This window comes from Ylistrum balloti, unplaced genomic scaffold (genome assembly GCF_031769215.1).
Source record: "Ylistrum balloti isolate Yb309-2 unplaced genomic scaffold, AGI_CSIRO_Ybal_v1 Utg369726, whole genome shotgun sequence".
NCBI classification, from domain to species: Eukaryota; Metazoa; Mollusca; class Bivalvia; order Pectinida; family Pectinidae; genus Ylistrum; species Ylistrum balloti.
The window spans coordinates 704652-724942 of NW_026781943.1; the positions used below are offsets into that span (position 1 = coordinate 704652).

General features: G+C 36.7%; 1 pseudogene; it reads right to left on the reverse strand.

Moving 5' to 3' along the window:
- Nucleotides 1–1638: 1638 nt before the first annotated feature.
- Nucleotides 1639–20291, reverse strand: part of LOC132565612 (uncharacterized) — a 28282-nt pseudogene continuing 9629 nt past the window's right edge.

Sequence of the window (20291 nt, forward strand, 5' to 3'; positions counted from 1 at the left end):
GACTCTGCGGAACCCCTCTGACTTCAAAGACATTGTGAATCTTCAGTATAGATTACGCCCTCTGCTATTATTGAACTTTTGGACAGTTATAATTTATGGTGACAAATGTGACAGTGAATTTCAGTGACCTACTTTTTCTCATTATTCATGTCAATATTAAATGATTAATTAAGTGGTAAATTAATCCAATGTAGAGTAGTTTATTATTTGGCTCAGAATAATAATATGAATCAGTGTAACGTTATTTGACTCATTGTTTATGAGATTTCTGTTAAATATTTGTTCAGTCATTTACTAATGCTGATAGAATTAATTTCCAATTTCATGTAAATGGCAATTTTTTTTATTAATGATAACTCTAGGGTGTAACCATAATGTGATCTTGGTTCGAACCCCATGCTGTGTCACTACTCTCCAGGAGGCATTTGTCTTTTGCTGTTATCACTTTGTACATATATACAAAGTGAATTGTTAACAAATATGTTAAATTTATTTCATGGCTGTTGATTCTATTTCCATCATCTGGTATTCGCCTCTCAACTTTGTGACAGCACTTTTATTTATGTGGGGTCGCAATTCATACACATGGCATTTCCAAGAAATATGTGGGGTCGCAATTCATACACATGGCATTTCCAAGCAATGCAATGGAGACCGCTTAACATGCCTTAAACGTGGATTAATTTCTGTTGTTAATCTCTCCTCAGCTAAGCGGAAAAGAGGGAGAGAAGGGGACCCCTGCAGTCACAGCTTATTTCCATCTCTTGCAAACCTACATCATACATTTGAAACCTATTCCGAAGTAAAGACCATTTCCCCATTAACCTTTGGTGCATATGTAACTTGGTCTGGGGTATTTTTTCTTGAAGATATTCAGTATGATTGATTCTGTCCTAAATATACATGCCTTATTGAATGAAATTGCCAGAGATTCTGCCATATTTGTACCTACTTATTCTTCTTCATTTTTAGGCACATTCCACTCCCAGGCCTTGTCACAGGTATCATCATTATAAAAAACCTTGGTAATATCACCTGGTTCATACAGACCTTTTGTATATAAGACAAGACTTCATCATAAGAATGCCGGCCGGTTTCCTAGTCATTATCATCACTATCATACACATGACACAATTATCTGTCATTTTCTAAGAGCAAGTCACCCAGGTCAAAGGACTAACCCATCCTGCTACAGCATGTCTAGATCGGTGGTCCTTACTTTCAGCTACGTTTGTTGCCGTCATGGCAGCAGAAACAAAAGCGATTCTGGCCCAATGAGGCAACTGTTTTTTTCTGAAGCCATTCTCACCAGAATTTACTTGGTTTACATTTAACTGCTTAGACACATGCAAGTTGGTAGATAAATGTTTCATCTTTCCGTCGATGTATGATCTTTAAATATCGTGCTGTTGTAAACTATATAAAACATTGCATGAATGCTGACCCTTGCATGGGTCGCTAGAATTTGGGTGTTTTATCTTGGGAGGAAATCCGACTATCGACCGCAACAAATACAAAGTCGTGGATAGAGGATCCAGTATTTCTCAAGGAACAACCTACCATCTCGTGACCATATAATTCAAAATTTCACATCCGACTCCATCTCCAATATATCAAAAGACAAAAAGAAACAAATAATGTTTTTAATTCATTAGACTTTATTGAGTATGACCAATGTCACACACGATAGTGACACATATTATCGTGTCAGTATGACGTGATAATGTATATATATATGATATTCAGTAAATAATAAATATTATGCTACGATCTGAACATTATCTCTACAAACAAACATGGTTATGTGACCAATCAACAGCTGTGTAACATACCGTAGATTTAAAACACTTGACAGTCACAGTTCAAAACCCTGGTGTGCATATGTATTATTCTGGGACATGTCTGCATTTTCTTTAACAGAGGTGACAAAGATTAATTATTCATCATTTAATAAATTATCATTACACTTATGTCTTGTCTCTATCAACTGAATTTGCCACAACACTGATTTTTTCTTCAATATTACAATAAACATTTACTTTTAATTCCCTTCAAGACGTCAAAACTTCATAATTCCACCCTTCATTAATTTTTTTAAATTTCTCAGAATGTATCGCAGTCTCATCTATATCTAGTCTGAAGGGTTCCAATTATCTATCTGCGATTTTATCTAGAATGTATCTGATCTTCTCAAAAACAAAAAATAAAATTGGGAATAGATAATCAGAACTGCCTGTGTTATGATACTTATTATATTCAGGGGACCACACCACATTCTTAATGAAACTATACTTAAAGTCTATTCTACCTAAGGTCAACCTCAGTGTATACCAGGTCACTTTTATCTGAATACTAATAACATTTTCTGTTGACAATGTCCTTGTATACTCCACCCCTCTATTAGCCGTCTACACTGTTTACAGATTCACACTGGTTGACCCCATTATACAGATATCACTACTCTTATTATTAAACTTTTTTTACTCTGCATATGTCCATCCTTCTACTTATATCAACCAATGAGTTCCACCAATATCACCACCACCATTTCTTTCGTCCTTAATGTATATTCTATTTGAATACGTCTACACATAATTTGAACTGCCCAAAATATCTTCCAGCCATAATCCTTTTTTGCTATCAATTTAAACATTCAACAGATCCCATACATTACAATAAAAATAATTCTACTTCCTGTTTTGTAAAACGCAGCAGTTCTTTAATTGTATTTAATGAAATAGTTCAATTATATGACATAGCAATGTTACTAATCTTCAATTCCACACCTTTTCTTTCAGATAATGTAAAATGTGCGTAAACTTTAAATTTCATCACTTCTTAACCTTTTCTTTCAGATAATGTAAAATTTATTTTAACTTTTTACTAATCACTTACATAACCATATAACTACCCCTTACTGTAAGATCACTTGTTACACCTGTGATATCTTGACATAAGATCAAGTAATTTAACTACACTTGATTGTCATCTGCTCAGTATGATGACATTGATTTCCAATATCTGGAAAAAAAAAACGAAAAAAACCAGCACTTTCATTTTATAAATGCAAGAATGTTATAAAATAAATCATAACATTTTAGAATGAACAGACTACCTAAACTTGATTTGTTTTTGAAAATATGTAATAAGTTAAATGAGGCATCATTTTGATAAGTCAGAGCGAAGTAAAAAATGGTACACATTGAAAACTAACAATAACATTTGAACTTGTCTAACTCAATAATCATTGTCAAGCCTAACAGGAAAAATCAGATTTTTTTTCCAAGAGATAGATCCTGCTATTATTCTTTTAAACTTTATCGTCCCAGAATTTTGATTTGACAATCTCTCATCAATCACATACCACTACTTAATGTTGTTATATTGCATATATTACGTGTCATTAGAGTGTTATCATTAATAATAAACATAACTATAATATGATATCAGTATTATACCATTAAAACATTTGTTCAATACACTTGTGAATAGAAATACAGGTCTGCATCACATAAACATGTAATTACAGTGTAATGGGTTCACGTGGCCTCGGTTTCATCAACACTTTGTAAGACGAACTACTGCCCAAAGTCTAGACAAATTAATTTCCTTATTTGGATTTTTTGTTTGTTTTCTGAAACTGAGGCCTCCTACAAAATGAGTTATGTTCACGAATTCATGAATAACAAAGAGTGCATAAAGTACAAGAATAAACGCAATAGAGTAGTCTCCCATGTAGGAGTCAACGACACGAAAAACCCTGGAGTAAAGGCACAAGAGATAACCATGCCAAGTATATGTTTACATCTTACCCTGTTCATCCTATCTAATACTGTTATATTTTGCTTATTATTCAGTTTTCAATTGTTCTGGAAAATTTCCTCATTATATATCTGTCTTTATTGAATTTCACAACCATAAAGAGTCAAGCTGAATCAGATGTACCATATCTACCATACAATAAACCCTGTCATCAATTTCCAAGTCTGGCTCATAATCAGAGGATGGGCTGAACACATCACAATGAAAAGACATATTCTAATAATAATACTACAAAACTGCAAGATATGTGTAAATTTCAGTGGTCTTAATAACTCTAGGATTTTTCAAGAACATCTCCCCATAGCTGATAGGCCCTTTTCATTGTTACCTCCATTCCCATTGGCCAGACCATCAATACTATGACTTAATGGCTCCTACTTATAAAGACAAATCATATTGCAATTTTTTCTTTTATAGACAGGTTCATCAAGTTACTTAAATAAAAAAAGTAAGTTCCATCGATTTACTTTTATTAGTAATACCGTATTTCTCCGGCAATAAGCCCATGTTCTGTAATAAGCCCCCCCCCCCTTTCTGCCAACTCCCATGCACAGGGGGGATGCCCGGTATTAAGCCCACCCCCCATTTTTGACCTCAGCCGACCTGTCCCGGTCGGAAGACTTACCGATCGGGAGAATGAACTGAGCAAACTGAACTGTTATTCTGTCGATAATTGAAAGAATTTCAATTGTGTTTGTTGCATCATATGAATAAAAATACAGTCTTGTTTTGTATTGTGCCGGTGTTTGTAAGATTGTTGCATCATAAAAAAACAGTTGAGTTTTGTATGATTACATTAACCCAGAAAGTCGTCTGCCGATGTTCATCGACGCAGTCATGCGTGTACATCTGTGTATACACAAGCACATTGACGGGTGGCCAGGTTACCATAATTAAAGGTATAAACTACTCCGGCTATAATACCTGGTATGTTTTCGTAGTGTAAGAATAGTGCGAGTGTGAAACAAAGGTGGCTAATTGATCAACGTGGTCACTGGACGAGTATAACCCCGGAAATGAATGTAGTTCAAATACGTTTTATAGACGCGGAGGGAGGCAAAAGTAATAGCAAATATAAAGGTTAGCTTGGGCTAGTGTCACCGAGGAGACCATCGTCGGCTCTTTTCTCAGCTGCGGGATCTCCAAGTATGTCAATCGTAAAATCTTAGATTTGGTTTTTGGTCGTTTATAATTGTAAAATGTTACGATAGAATAGTCTGTGTTATCAAGTTGTTAAAAATTTTAAAAAGTCATTCGTTATCAAAACTTTTTAAAATCATTATTTCAAAAAAAAAAAAATTAAAAGAATATTACTTTTCCAGGATATTGTTTGAATGAGAAGTAAATTTAGTCTTCACCAAAGACAAGCTGGATGACTCTTGCTCATAAAAAAAAAACAATAAAATCTAACATGTCATGACTTCCAAATGACACATATTTGTTAAGGCCCTAGTAACAGTATATAAAAATGAGATTCAATTCCTTAAATTCAATATCTCCCAGAGTTAGGTCACCTTGAATCATTCCCATGACTATAGCATGAGGAACCCTTAAACAGATTTTACTTGAGAGTACCTGTCAATCCTTATTTAGTGTATGGTAGATGACTTACAATTTACATCTAATTTAATGTAAATTCAGGTGAAGCATTTGCCATATAAACTGAAGTATATCATTGCTATTGTTAACTATACACAGATTAGGACATGCACTCTGTAATGATGAAATACATGAAATCATTCACTGCTTCATTGATAAGTACAGAAAGGTCAATGTTCACAAAATTGCAGACAAATTGTAAGTATTCCACAACATTTGATAACAAATGATCAACACAATTTTCTAGTAAAAGTGGATAGTTAAGACAAATACTGATTGGTACAAAAAACATGTGGCCCAACAATACTTTCTATAAAAAGATACAGTACTTAACATGGTATTTGGCATTGTTTAATAATAGTGATAGGATTTTAGACTATCAGAGGATTTTATTCAATAGAAAAGTTGACAAAATCTCCGAAATAACACAAATGCTGCCAAAGAATTCAGCTACTAACTAATGTTGGTGACATTCAAAGTGATGTTTCTGACTGCAGAACCCAATGTTGTTAAGATAGTAAAAAGTATTCAAATGACTCATTACTGTAGAAAAACTCTACATATCAAGCTAATTAATGTGAGGTTTTTTTTTTTTTTTAAGTTTCTCTTGTTTAAGTACATACCTATCGACCAAACACTTCAAATGTCTTTGCTACAAATCTAATGATCTCTTCAATTCAAAATAATTCAGATTTTAAAACAAAGATGTGATTTTTAAAATTGTCATAAAATCTTTCATTATACATTTTCAAAACAAAACGAACAAAAAATGTTAAATTTTAAAAATTTCTATTATCTTCAGCTGTACTTCAGAGAACAATTATCCTGTATGTAGGCCTCTTCAGATCCTTTTTCATTTTTTGGCAGAGATCTGATCTGAGATCAAGTGCAGTTTTACTATGTTTTACTGTAGAAACTTTATTAATTAACTCCCCTTGGTTCTAACTTCAGTGTGTTTAGTTTAGAAAATTTATTAATTAACTCCCCTTGGTTCTGATTTCAGTGTGTTTCCGAATAAAACTTCATTAATTACCTCCCTTTGGTTCTGATTTCAGAGTGTTTTAGTGTACAGAATTTATTTAATCCTCTTAGTTCTGTTTGAGTGTTTGACAGCAGATAATTTAACTTTAATTTTATATGTCATCAAATTATCAAATGCAACTAAATACAACATGATTGGGACATTTCAAATCAGAATTAAAACAGGACTTTAAAAATAAGAATTAAAGTGATTCTTTTTCTTTATAACAACTAAAAACAAGGTTAAAAAACACTCAGAAGAATCAATGGACCCCATTTAGAAATTCCAATTATGATTCTTCCTAAATGTAAATTGATAAGGACTGCATTTTTCAAATTAAAATTGCTCTCCAATTAATCTGACTCCATTCACAAAATCACTGGTTGGTAGAGCAGCATTTACACTCAGTATGATAAAATATGTATTATATTGCTGTATAAAATACTAACTAACATGAAGTCACGACAATCACAACCAGATATAGTACATTCATTCGGAGAACTCTCCAGTCTACCCACTGGATTCCTAATCAATCATTTGTTGACTAATATCTTAATCTTCCCCTAAAAATGCGACAAGACAAAATCTTCTCTTCGTTTTTTGACACACCTATCAAACGTTACACAATACTGTATCTGGTTATGACTGTGATTACAATGAGTATCCATTAAGTTGATTAAGTATGACTAGACTGTTTGACTTTCATTATCTTATACATGGCTAACCCTTTTTTAAACTTTAAACTATCTAAAAAGATTTAAAAATCAGGAATTTGTCCTGACCTAAAAACTTGACCTTCATCTTTGAACTCTTGAGATTTCTTGTTGATCAGCACTTATTTATTTCCTAGTTCAGAAAGCACTTCAAAAATTATACTGACTATGAGAACCCAGTACCAATGCTTTGCATCAGGATTAGAATGTCATCTCAACAAAGGACAACTTGATAAAATCGTGCACATACAGATTTATCTGTCTATAAAGGTCAACTCTACATAACAACAGTCTCTGTAAAGTGAATGCTTTGATTTGAGGACACCTCCTTAGTTATCTTATATAGCACTCTCTGTAAAAAGGAAATCTCTCGGTATACATGATCTTACAAGGGTTTTCGTTTGATATCTGATTAATAAAAGGAGTTCAAGAATCTTAAATTGAGTGAGTCTTTGGCAAGTAAAATGAAAAAGTTTGTAACAATTCTTTCATTAATCATTTATCAAATAAATATGAATTTCATTTTTATCACACGACTGATTATTCAGAAAAGTATAGAAGAAACAGATAATACCACATCAAACTTGACATCACATCTCCAATGTTATGTCACAAAGTCATCTGTGAATTTCCTTAACCTGATGTTAAAATGGCATATATGATACATAAGTAATTTGCCTAAAAATATTACATGGGAATATTGACAGTAAAACATAGGCAATCATGTGATAAAAAGTTGTCTCCCTTGCCTGTTTACAAAAGTAGTCTGGTTTATCAGTGGCTACACTGGTGTACCTATAGAGGCAGCCTGTCTACAGAGGTGTATCTATAGAGGCAGTCTGTCTACAGAGGTGTATCTATAGGGGCAGTCTGTCTACAGAGGTGTATCTATAGAGGCAGTCTGTCTACAGAGGTGTATCTATAGGGGCAGTCTGTCTACAGAGGTGTATCTATAGGGGCAGTCTGTCTACAGAGGTGTATCTATAGGGGCAGTCTGTCTACAGAGGTGTATCTATTGGGACTGTCTGTCTGTCTACAGAGGTGTATCTATTGGGACTGTCTGTCTGTCTACAGAGGTGTATCTATAGAGGCAGTTGGTCTGATTGGTTAACCTTTCCTTATTGGTTTACAAAAAGAGAGGCTGTCTTTATGAAGAATTGACCTTTAACCTCACATGGTGTTATTTCTATATATGACCTCTGATCATATTTACATAAATCACAATAATATACAGACTAGGTCATATTATAAGTAGTAAACATACACTAGTAGATTTTTAAAATAATAAAAATGTTAAAATGTTGTACATCTTAACAGCGGAGTTACAGTTATCTGTACACTTCATTTTCGGGCTCCATAAAATGGCTTAGGACCCAGCCGGACAGGCTGAGAGCGAACCGAGCCTTCTAAGGGAGGAGTTGCCCCCCTTGACGGCAGTTCAAGACTGTGGCGGACATTGACCGTCTCTAGAGATTCATGGCGATGTGACTGACAAAGTGTTGGTGACACACTACGAACTCGCGACCGTAACAACAAATTTTCAGCACTCTGAGTATCAGCATCATGTTTCTGTTCAAAGAACTCTCTTAATTCTTTGATGCTCCCTCTTCGCTCCAGATTGCACCCGTCTGTCCCTGCCCCACCCCAGTCCTCCCCATCCCCTTGATTCCCTTTCGAGCTAGGCAATATACATGACTGACTCAGAGTTCTTTCAGAACTCCTCTGTACCACACTGTCTTTCTCCATTGTTTCTACTGTTGCTATAGAGGTTTCTATTGACAACGACCTCCTATTGCCAGATGACCTCCAAGCTCTCGGAGACTTTGGAGAACCCTCAGCAGGAGTATTATCACTTCGTCCAAAACTCACACGGCGTAACACTTTTGGCGAATCCTCCATCCTCTGTCTGTTTCGTTGTGAGGGTATTGAGATGTCAAATGCCTTTTGTAAAAAGGGAGATTCACTTCCTTTACGAGATTTTGGGGAGGCATTTGTGTCTACCCTTGTAATAGAGCCCCCATCTAAATGCTGAGTTTTAGGCGAGCTTCTGAGCGTTGCATCCTTGCCAAGTTTCGGAGATCCAGTGTCAAGGATCTTTGTTGGTATTCTGGACTTTGGAGATCCATCAGAGGAACATCCATCTTGACGTTGAGATTTTGGTGAGCTTCGCGAACTTCCTACACGATTTTCTGATTCACTGACAGACGATTCACTTGCTGTGCGATTTCTTGAACCACTACGATGTTTTGGCGGTTTACTGGCACTTGTAAAGCTAGACTGACGATCCCAGGAACGTTCTCGGCGAGTCGTTTCTTTTTTTCTACCAAGTTCATAACCAATGTCAGTAGAAATACTACGACGACTTCTTGGCATTTGCCACTCATCAGAAGTTGTAATAAATTGTGTAGAAACATTTTCTTTGTCCATTACAAAACGTTCTGTATGTGAATGTGAGCGTCGTGCAGCAAAAGCACTCCGTGCACTATGCAGTCTGACTGTTTCACTGCTCTCTGTCTCACCAGTAGGCAGACACACAAGTTTTTCTTGTGAAGATGACGTCGACTGTTTCTTCTTCGAATGTGATGCCTCATACTCCCCAGCAGTCTTCTCAAATAATTCACGTAAACTTTTAAGCTTGGTAGATCTATGAGCACGAGTAAAACGAATGTCTTCCTGCTGCCCTTCCTCATCTCTATTAAGAAAATCATCATGGCGAGAAGAAGCCACTTGGAGGAAAGATTCATCCAATGAGCTGCGACTTGGTGGATCATTCATAAAACCTGACAATGGACTATGTTCCAAATGAAATCTCTGAGAAGATCTTTCTTTCGGTATATCCTGTCCCATTGCTGTGTTATTGTCCACAAAAACATCATCATTTGTATCAGCATCACTTGCTTCGCCAGTTTCCAAGAACTGCGTGTTGTGGATGCTGTCCTTTCCCTTTTTCAAACTAGTCTTCCTTTCAAGAACCAATTTAGTCTCTCCTCGCTCTGATCTCTGACCTTTTCCTCCTCCTTTGTCTTGAGCTGTTTTCTTTTCCTTTTCTGACTTGCCGCCACCTTTCTGTCCTGTTCTATGAATTCCTACCTCCCTACGCTGCGAGATTGCATCCTCAGCCTTTGTTCGCTCAGACATAGTTCGTCTGATACTGATATTTGACCGAGGCTCTGATTTCTTTCGGGACTTTGAGCACTTAATAACACTGGGACGACTCACTTCCATAAATTCTCTTTCAGGAGGAGGTAACTCTGGAAGATCAGAGAGATTCTGTTGCCATGGGCATTCTTCTGCCTGTGTCATATTTCTTAATTTTGAGCAACATGTGTCGTCATCATCAAAGTCATCCATGTCATGAGTTGTGACATGCTGAGGCGACTTCTGTGACATTGTCAGCTCAAGGTCAGCATTGATAGCATTCTGTTGTGCTTCCTCTGTGTTGTCAAGCATGTCAATGACCCTAGGTGTTGCCATGACGATGGGTCCTTGAGACAGGGAACACAAATTCTCAGCTGGAAGATTGATGGATGACAACCCCGCTTCCACCTCCATCCGCGTGCTTGACTGAAATCCACCATCATACTCTTCCTGATCAAATTGTGCGGCAGCTTCAATGTGACTCAAATCAACAACAGGTCTAGCAAATCCAACATGAACTTCATGTTCTGACTGCTCCTGGTATACAAAGGATTCCATGGCAACCACATTTGGAGAGTCCAAACTACTCTGCTGTGACTGTGATTTTAATCTCTCATTCATTTTTTCTCTAAATTCATTTGATAAGTTTTGATGAGTGGGAATGCCAAAACAGCTCTCGTTCACATCAATGTCCTCCAACATGGTCTGGAATGGCTGGGCATGGTCACGCTCTGTGAATGCAGTATTGTCTGATCTGGATGACCCATTATAACGCCCTGCACCTCCATTAGCATTGTAATTGTTACTTGTACTCTCCGACTGACTAGATGATATTACTTGACTGAGTGTTGCAGCAGTAGTAGAATGCCCAAACTGATTATCCACAGTGCCTAGTCTTTCCTCAGATGGCCCTGAGGTGTCCATCCTTTCCTGCACGGAACTGTCCAGAGAAAAATCAAAAGAATCCATTTTCTGAATTTTGCGTGGTTTTGGAAATGATGCCTTTTCTTCACCATCACATTTTTGACTAGAAGATGGTACTTTAGGGTTAATTTGTTTTAATTCTTCTCGTCGTATGGATGGTTTTTCAACCATCATACGGTCTGTGCTGGTATGTATCTCTGTCAGTGCATCTGAAGTCTCACTGGATGAAGTTGTACTCTGACTGTCCTGAGTCATGATGCTACACTGACGAATCTGAGGAATATCTGACTCTGTCAAACACTTTTTTATCATTGGTTTTTCCATGGTTAATGTCTGATCTTGTGTACAACACTCTGGAGTCTTCTCCCTTTGTTTTCTAATGCCCATCGAGGTTGTTTCTATTGCACCAACTGTCTGGGACTTCTTTAGCTGGGGACGGTATCTATCAGAAGTCGTGTGAGCTTGGTCATCGTTGGAGACGGTACGGCACACATCACCTGTTGGAGCAAGCTGCTGACGCCAAACATCATTAAAATCAGACAGATTTTGAAGTTTTCGATCAAATTCTTCTGAAGCAGATTCCATTTCGACCTTAACTTTGTCCTTTTGCGTTTTAACCAATGCTGAGTCTCCCACTTTTGTGTTATGTTTGACTGATGGAAGAGCACCAAAATCCTGATTTAGACCTGCCAAGTCTTCCCATCGTGGTTGTTGTCTAGGTGACCGAGGACTGGACTTGGACGACTTGTTTGATGAATCATGATCAGATTCTAACATTAGTTTAGCGAATTCCCGTCTAGCAGGTGGCTTGGTTTTATGTACTGAGTGACCCTTAGTGGTTGGTGATCCTTCACATGTTGTTGCATCACTTGCTTTTCCAACTGAGGGACTATAAGTGGCCCCACCTACGTATGATGACCCTGATCCAGAGAAGGACTGTGACTTTGGCATGTCTTTGTATCCCATGTCTGGAGACCACTGGATAGGAGAGCTTATCTGGTGTGGTGTCTCATTAGGAGACATGAACGGACTCGAGGATGTCCCATCCTTATTTGTTTTACGAGTGGATTTCATTTCTTGCAGAATACCTTGCCGTGACAGGAATTCTAGGTCTTCATCTGACAAGTCAAATTCTACACAGCCATGGCGCGAGTCTGAACGTTTCATCTTGTTTTCTGGGTTACGACTTTTGACCTGATGCTCATCATCCGACAATCCAAATTTAGCCCGCTCTTCTGATGGAGACATTGGACTTGGAAGACAACTTGACTGTTGGCTACTAGATCCACGCAAGAACTGGCGAGGACTTAGCTTCCCTCCTTGGCCTTCACTGTACCCGGAAACATCACTTCCTGTTGGCGAAGCATTCTGGGTATTTATATGTGCTAGTTTTGTTTGATTTGATGATGACGGCCTGAGAGGCGCTCTGATGACACGAGCAGTCTCAATAACCTGAATCTCCTCTGCTGGGCGCTCAACAAATGTGGTCTTAGTTTCACCAGAGTCTGATGGTAAGGGTGGGATGATGTTGGGAGATGACAATCCAATAGATTCCTTCTGGTAATCTGAGGGAATATTGTCAAATGACCCCGAGCGACTCCGATTGTTGGGACGTTCTCCTTCATGTAAGCGATTTGCCTTGTCTAAATCTCTCCTGAATGCCTTGTCAATTTGCGCATTAATCTCACGTAATGTACGTGTAAGTGGTGACTCAACTTCATTAAAACTGTCCATGGAAGCACTACGTCTCCGACGAGCATCTGAATGATTATCTTCATACCGTGCGAAACTGTCTGTTGATGCTGACAACTCACTTATTGTAATAGAACTAAGCATGTCATCGCGAGACCCTGCACACGATGTCATGTCTTCCAAGGACTTCTGAATGTCTGCGGGTACACTCAGGCACTTTGACATCTTAGACACGGACAAATCATTTGTTTCACTGACACTTTGCTGTAAAACACTAGACGAAGTCATCTTCACAACTTTACCATCAGCATTTCTGACGCATTCAGAAGTGCCAGATGAAGGATCAGAAGTTGTTGGTGACGAAAGAGAAGATGACGGTGTTCCAACGGAGCGACAACTGTCCACATACATTTTCTTATCTACACCGAAAGTTGTTTCTATGTGGCCTGAAATCTCCATTGGAGATGTTTTAGTCTGTTCTTCAATACCGAATCGTGACTTTTCCTCATCAGACAGAATTTCTGCATAGTCATGGTGTCTGGAGTAGTAGAAGTGAGAGGGCGGAGGTTCATCTGGAGTGCCCGCTGGTGTGGATGCACCACTGCCACCCATCCAATTTTTCCGTTTAGCACCTGGACTCTCAGGGAGTTCAATAGTCACCACCTTCCCATCATCTAATTGGGAACTCTTGTCTTTTATCTTGTCTTCACGAAGACGACCCCTAGTGGTTGGAGGTGTTCGACTGCCTCTCCTACCATGTTCACGCTTGTCTTCTGGTGAGACACTTGGCATCAGATTTGGTGATTTCCTCTGATCTGAAGACTTCAACAGATTGGCATCCTTGACATGTAACACAAATTTGTCTGAATCACCTTCCTGTGACTTATGAACACCACCAGGTAATAAATCTGTTTTATTAGCTCCCTTTTCCTGTCTTGGTGTATTCTGCCCTGATGGGGATCGGCGATGTGTGATAACCTTGCGTTTGTTATCTCCCCTTACAAAGGACTGTTTACGCTCTGGTCGATTGTCCGACACACCATTTTCTGTTGGTGTACTGTCTGGTGTATCTGTAACACACAAAATAAAGACATGAAGAGAATGTGAGCTTTTCCATGACTGTCAAAATCCTACATTTTGACTTGTTAAATTGACAAAAGACCTTAAAAATTCATGTGATTTTACTCTATATTTGGAGTGATTTGAATCCCTGGATTTGTACGTTGATTTTAGGGTCCTAAGGAAAACCCTGCGAATGTTTACACAGCGCAAATGTCAACAAAAGCTTTTACAAAGCATCAATAGCTAATCTCATCAAAAATTTACCTATATCAGATACGTTTGGTGTTTTTAATATCTGTACCAGAAAACTTTTTAATTTCATTTTTTAATATTACATACTAGAAGACTTTAAAATTCTATTTTTATGTTTCATGGCAACTTTTGTACTAATATCAAGCCTCATTATGGTACAAGACTCAAAAAAAATTCCCCCCCCCTCCCCTCCCTTGCATTGCGTAAATGAACAAAACTCAATAAGTATAATATTTACAAACTTGACACTAAGATGAAACTATGAGGACTAAATTTAACATATGCACTTACCACTGCTTGTCCCACTAGGGTCCACATCGATGCCGACCTCACGTGACCCAGTTAGGATGAAGGAGGGATAGGATACTGAATGATCGGAGTGCATCAGCGCACGAGGAGATTCTGATGATAAGGAACGTTTGTGTCGAATACTTGGATGCTTTGATTCGTCATCTGTAAAGAAAGAAAGAAGGCTGTAAGATAATATTGTATATAATGGAGCAATTTATTTCTGATTATACAACAGACAACAAGATCAGAAATCTAGTGTACATGGTAGTATGTGTGAAACTTCAAAACAGATAAATATCAGTTATTTTTATTATTTAATTTCAAACAGGTAAATATATTTTCTGTTTTTTTTTTTTTTTTTAAATTTCACTTTCAAACAGACAAATATCAATTTTTTTTTATGATTTCATTTTTAAAGATATTTATCAGTTTTATTTTATGATGTCACTTTCAAACAAACAAATATCATTCAATTTTTTTCTTTAATATCAGAAATATTACAAAGAAAGTGAGTGAACTTTTAAATCAATAATCTTAACTGGGTTATATGTGGTATTATTTAACAAGAAAACAATATTAATCCAGTCCTACACTTTGTTCCATTGATAATACATGGAGATGCAGGAACAGCTTTGGGATGAATGTGTTTGTTCCTATAAAAATCTCCTATTTTACATACCAATTTTTAATTCTCATGAAGATTTCTGAAGTGTCCTTTCAAATGATCTAATTTCTTTTCTACTTTCAGTTAATTGATCATCTTAACCCTAGGACAATGACACAAGTATACTGGCTATTTGTCAATTATTGTATGAAGTCATTGATTTTTGTGGGAGATTACTTGATTCTAAATCCTGATTCTAAATCTCTAAATCCACAACTTCATAAATTCACAAACTGACCAAATAAGTAATAGATTTGTTAGGCTATGTCAATCCATGAATTACTAGTCAAAAAAAACACACACACACACACAGAAACCTCATCCACACAGTAATATGAGATTTTGCAGTATGCTAATACATGTTAGAAATATGACAAAATAGCTAATCTTTGATTCCCAGTTATCTGCCTTACATACAGTGCTTCACATATAACTCTAAAGCCATTAACACTTTGTTTCCTTAGGAACACCTTTCTTATAAAATCTTTGTAGATTTGGGTTTTACTAATTTAAGTTAACTTCTCCTAATCACAATTTATGGCCATGTGTACTGTATACAGGTACAAACCTAAGTATATTCTGTACATAGAATCCTCAAAGTCACGCGAGATTCTCCCACAGTCCAGCCCTGGTAGTGACATTGCTAATAAGGACTCTGCACTTTTAGCACCACGCAGACGTCTGCGTTTCCAGTTGTGGACATCTTCCTCTGTGATAGCCTTCCTATCCTCACTTAAACTCAGTGGTTCTAGAATTACACAATTGGTATCTTGTTATTTAATATCTATGGTCAAGTATATACATATTGCCAAGTTATTGCATCCCACAATGACATTTTAACATAATTACTGCACCAATACATATCACCTAATTTTATCATTGTGACCAAAATTAATATAGTGGAGTCTTCAAAGTGTGCAGCCCCTTTTATCTATACTTCACTATTTTTACATCCTTTCCACTTTATGCCAAACAATATGTTTACAATGATTTGGTTGAAAACTACTAACCTCCTATGCTACTTTTGCGTCCCTTCTGTTTGATGCTCCCCTGTCGTGGTCCCCTCGAGAAGATGGACCGCCAGCCACTTGGGGATTTCTTGGACTTTCCGTAGCCCACCGTGTTACTGCCACTCACCAACGTCTTCTTTCTGTAACAACCGAACGGTAAATAAAACAATTAATCCTAAAATAGACTATCGGTAATCTGATTTGAAAATAATCCTACTGTGTTTTAGAATTAGTGGTGGTAAATTCTGATTACAATGTGGCACACTGAGTTTACAGGTGATGTACAGTGAAGACAGTAAAACAGATACTGACTACTGAAAATAGTAGTAGGATATCACGCTGTTTCAAATCATTATCACCTTAGGTGAACAGCTTTTATCTGCTACTTTACATCATTTTACAGAAAATGCCAACAAACGTTGTGCTTACTTTGATTAATCCAGGTCATTTCTTTGCAATTACCAGGTTACTGTCCTTTAAAACTTTTTAAATTTCAATATGAATTACCCGAATCATTCAAACTGAATAACTTAACTGGTCAAACTTATCATCAATTTAACCACTGATTAGTTCTGAAGCTACAAGGTTTTATCCTACTTATCCTTGTTTCATATTGTAGGATTGATTATATCTGTACCTATAGCCAGGTAGATCTATAACAGTGTGGTAGCGCGATGGAAGACGCTCTGGTCCCCCTCCAACATCAATATATTTCTGTGGTGGTGGGCGTAGACTTGCTGACAGAGCCCGTTCCCTTGCCTCCTCGAGCGTTATCAATTTGGTGGGTGTGGATATTGCCAGGGACTTTGGACGAGGCTTCCTCTGGGCATCTGTAATACAGCCACATGGATTTATAAAACAGCAAAAAAGATGCGAGATATTCTATTATCTGAAAGTACTACAATGTACATACATAGTACTTAATATAAGAGTACAACAAGTAAAATTTCTGGGATTCCTATAGACAAATTTTCTAATGGACACCGGCAGATTTGCTTAGTGGTATGCTTTCACCTCTGAATGAAAGCAAATTCCTCATCAAGAAAAATTATTGAAATATGTGAAATTTCCCCCTAAATCAGAGTTAATTCACACTGAACATAGTTTAAATTTTTTATTCTATCTCTCTTTTGAATTCTGACCAGTAGGGCTGTCTGAAATTTGTCCATTTCTCAAAATAGGCCTGAAATTCTCTTTTTACCACAAAGGGTAGTATTCCCCAAACTCTAGATTAATCCATGAATTATTAGAATGAAAATGAAGATGAGGAATTGATAAATTATATAATCACTTCACCACAGACAAGCTATGGAGTAAACTTACTTTTGAGTTCTGGGGAAGAATAAGACGGCATCTTATCACTGAAGATAAGATCGGCATAAAGTATCAAGCACTCTGTAACCACAGCCTGTATCCCCACCCCCTGGAGAGCTGCAGCCCCGCCCCCAGTCTCCAGTTCCTTGGATCGGAGAAGGTTTGGCGCCCAGACTATTGCCAGGTTCTTGGAATGCATACCGGTGTCAGGACCATAGGCAGCTACTTTGGCTAGATGTCTCATGAGGTATTCTAAAGTTCTGTAAAGCATTACATGTATAATAATAGAAAAATTTTTTTCAACCTGGAACCAAAATAATGAAATTTGTTTAAATCCAATGCTGGAACCTTAATAAAAACTTGTTTGCTTTGGACCTACTGAAATCTATATCAAAACAGTTTAATCTCAATATCCAACAGATTGAACTAATTGATTACATCAAATACATACGTTTTGTTGAATATCAGTTTGGACTGATGTCAAAATAGAAAGAATTAAGTCAGACAGAATAATGAAATACTCAGAGGTCATGTCAGGTTAATTAAGATATTAAAATTTACATACTAAAATCAGTCACTATTCTTCAATTAATTATCAAAGTTTTTTATCTATATTTGGTATATATATATTTTTCAGAACATTAACCTAGTAAGAAGTTAAACCATCGCTGATAGGAACCCAAACTACTGATTATGATTTTACACATGGAAGGAAGATCACACACCAATCAATATATATCAGACTTACTGTTGTCACCCAATGCTAATATACCTAATCAAATACATATATTTCTAATGCAAAGATTAATATATTTTTATCTCATTTACATCTAAGCCAACAAAATGAATAGAGACTTAAGATTTTCACAATTCACTCTTTATTGTTGGAGGGTTATATTTGTTGACTATAATGCATTGAGAACATTTCCAATTTTTTTTTTTCGTCCTTTCTTTTTTTTTCTCAAACTGATGCCCTTCAAATTTTAATGCCCATCACATGTAAATAATCAATATTATAAAATCATACCTTATAGTAAAGAGGAAATATGCCTCAATCATTTCCTTTAAGTCAAAAGTTACATCTTTTAAGCGTTCCTCATACCTGTAATGTTTGGGAGGCAACAGTTCAACTTAACAGTAATGAAGGGGAGGTAACTGCTGTTCCATTCACCTGTAATGAGGGGTTGATGTGTTCCCTTTACCTGTAATGAAGGGAGGTAACTTGTTCCCTTTACCTGTAATGAAGGGAGGTAATTTTTGCCCCCTTACCTGTAATGAGGAGGAGGTAACTGCTGCACAACATCGTGAATTTTCCATAGTTTGTTGTCTTCATCTCGCACAGCATCCTGTTAACAGGTCAAAGATCATTAGATTCATTGTTCATGCAATATTTAACAGAAGGATAAAGAGACTTTTCAAATGTCTTAATATGATAGTTGGATTAGATCATTTACTGATATTTTCAAATCTGGGTAGAATTAGTTTCACAGGAAAGATTTTCAATTCAAAATAATTTTGTATTGCTGATATCAGCATCTTTGTATATGTAATATCACAGGGTAGATATAAAAAATTTGGATTGTGTTACTCAGCACAATTGAGATCAATAGATTCCTCATATTGTACAAGACAGCTGGATTCTGAAGACTGATACATACAGCAAACTTGTCGTAAAGCTGATAGGTGAGTAGTGGGTTCGGAAGCTCACGAAAGTACATCTTAAGTAAGGAACTAATACTGTGAATGTCTTGTAGGTAAACATCAGTCGTCAGGTCTGGAACCCGGTCTTCATCAAATGCCAATCTATTTACAAACACAACAGAAATTATGAGTTGTCATATAACATGTAATGAGTTTCTACATGAAAACAGAGGGAGATAACTCATACATAGACTATAACCTGAATGCAATTAACAGAATATGTGTTATCAGAGGAGAGAAGCCCTGTCCATACCCTAATTGAAGAAAGGCCATTTACATCAGTTGTCCATGAAACAAGGGGACAAGCTTTTAAAAATGTATTTGCTTATTTATATTTTTTTATTTATTTGAGTTGCAAGTTATCTGCTAAAGGGAGATAATCCTTGATAAATGAGGTAAAACAGAGGACGGGGTAGTTCATTTTTACACCTAGATTGAGTGCTATGATGGCTCACCTTAGTTTCTGTATATTGGAGGTAATTCCAGACAGTCGGTAAATCCCGTCTACAATGCCATGTTCTTCTATTACTTCTGAACAACACTTCAGTACCAGAGGCACTGAAATAAAATTTCCAATCAATCATTAAACACACAGTCTAATCAACATGGCTTTTCACTGGTATTTGAGAATCTCTTTTCTTTCTTTTTTCATTGTAATCATGGAGTTCTAGAAAAAATCTACACAGTAAACCTAAAGACAATGAGTTAGTTTTAACTTTGAAACCATTGTCTCACACTTGCATTAAAGAAAAATGATAAGCAAAGATTCACACTACTCATACACTATGAATGACACTCACCATCTGTCGAGTTTTCTTGGCCAGTGTTGAGTAAATGCTCGCCAAGATCACATCCAAACACACGTTCCTTCACAATCCCTGACTGTTTAAGCTGGTTCCTAGCAGGACGGGTGGTGAAGAACATCCGAAGAAAGGACAAGAATTTCCCATGTTTCCGAACCACTATGACAACATCAACAAGCATAAATTTCTCACAAAGATAAAGACTATTTCTAATCAATCATTGGAAAAAAGATAAAATTCAACAAAAACATACATTGCTTCCTATTCAAATTTTGTTTCACCATC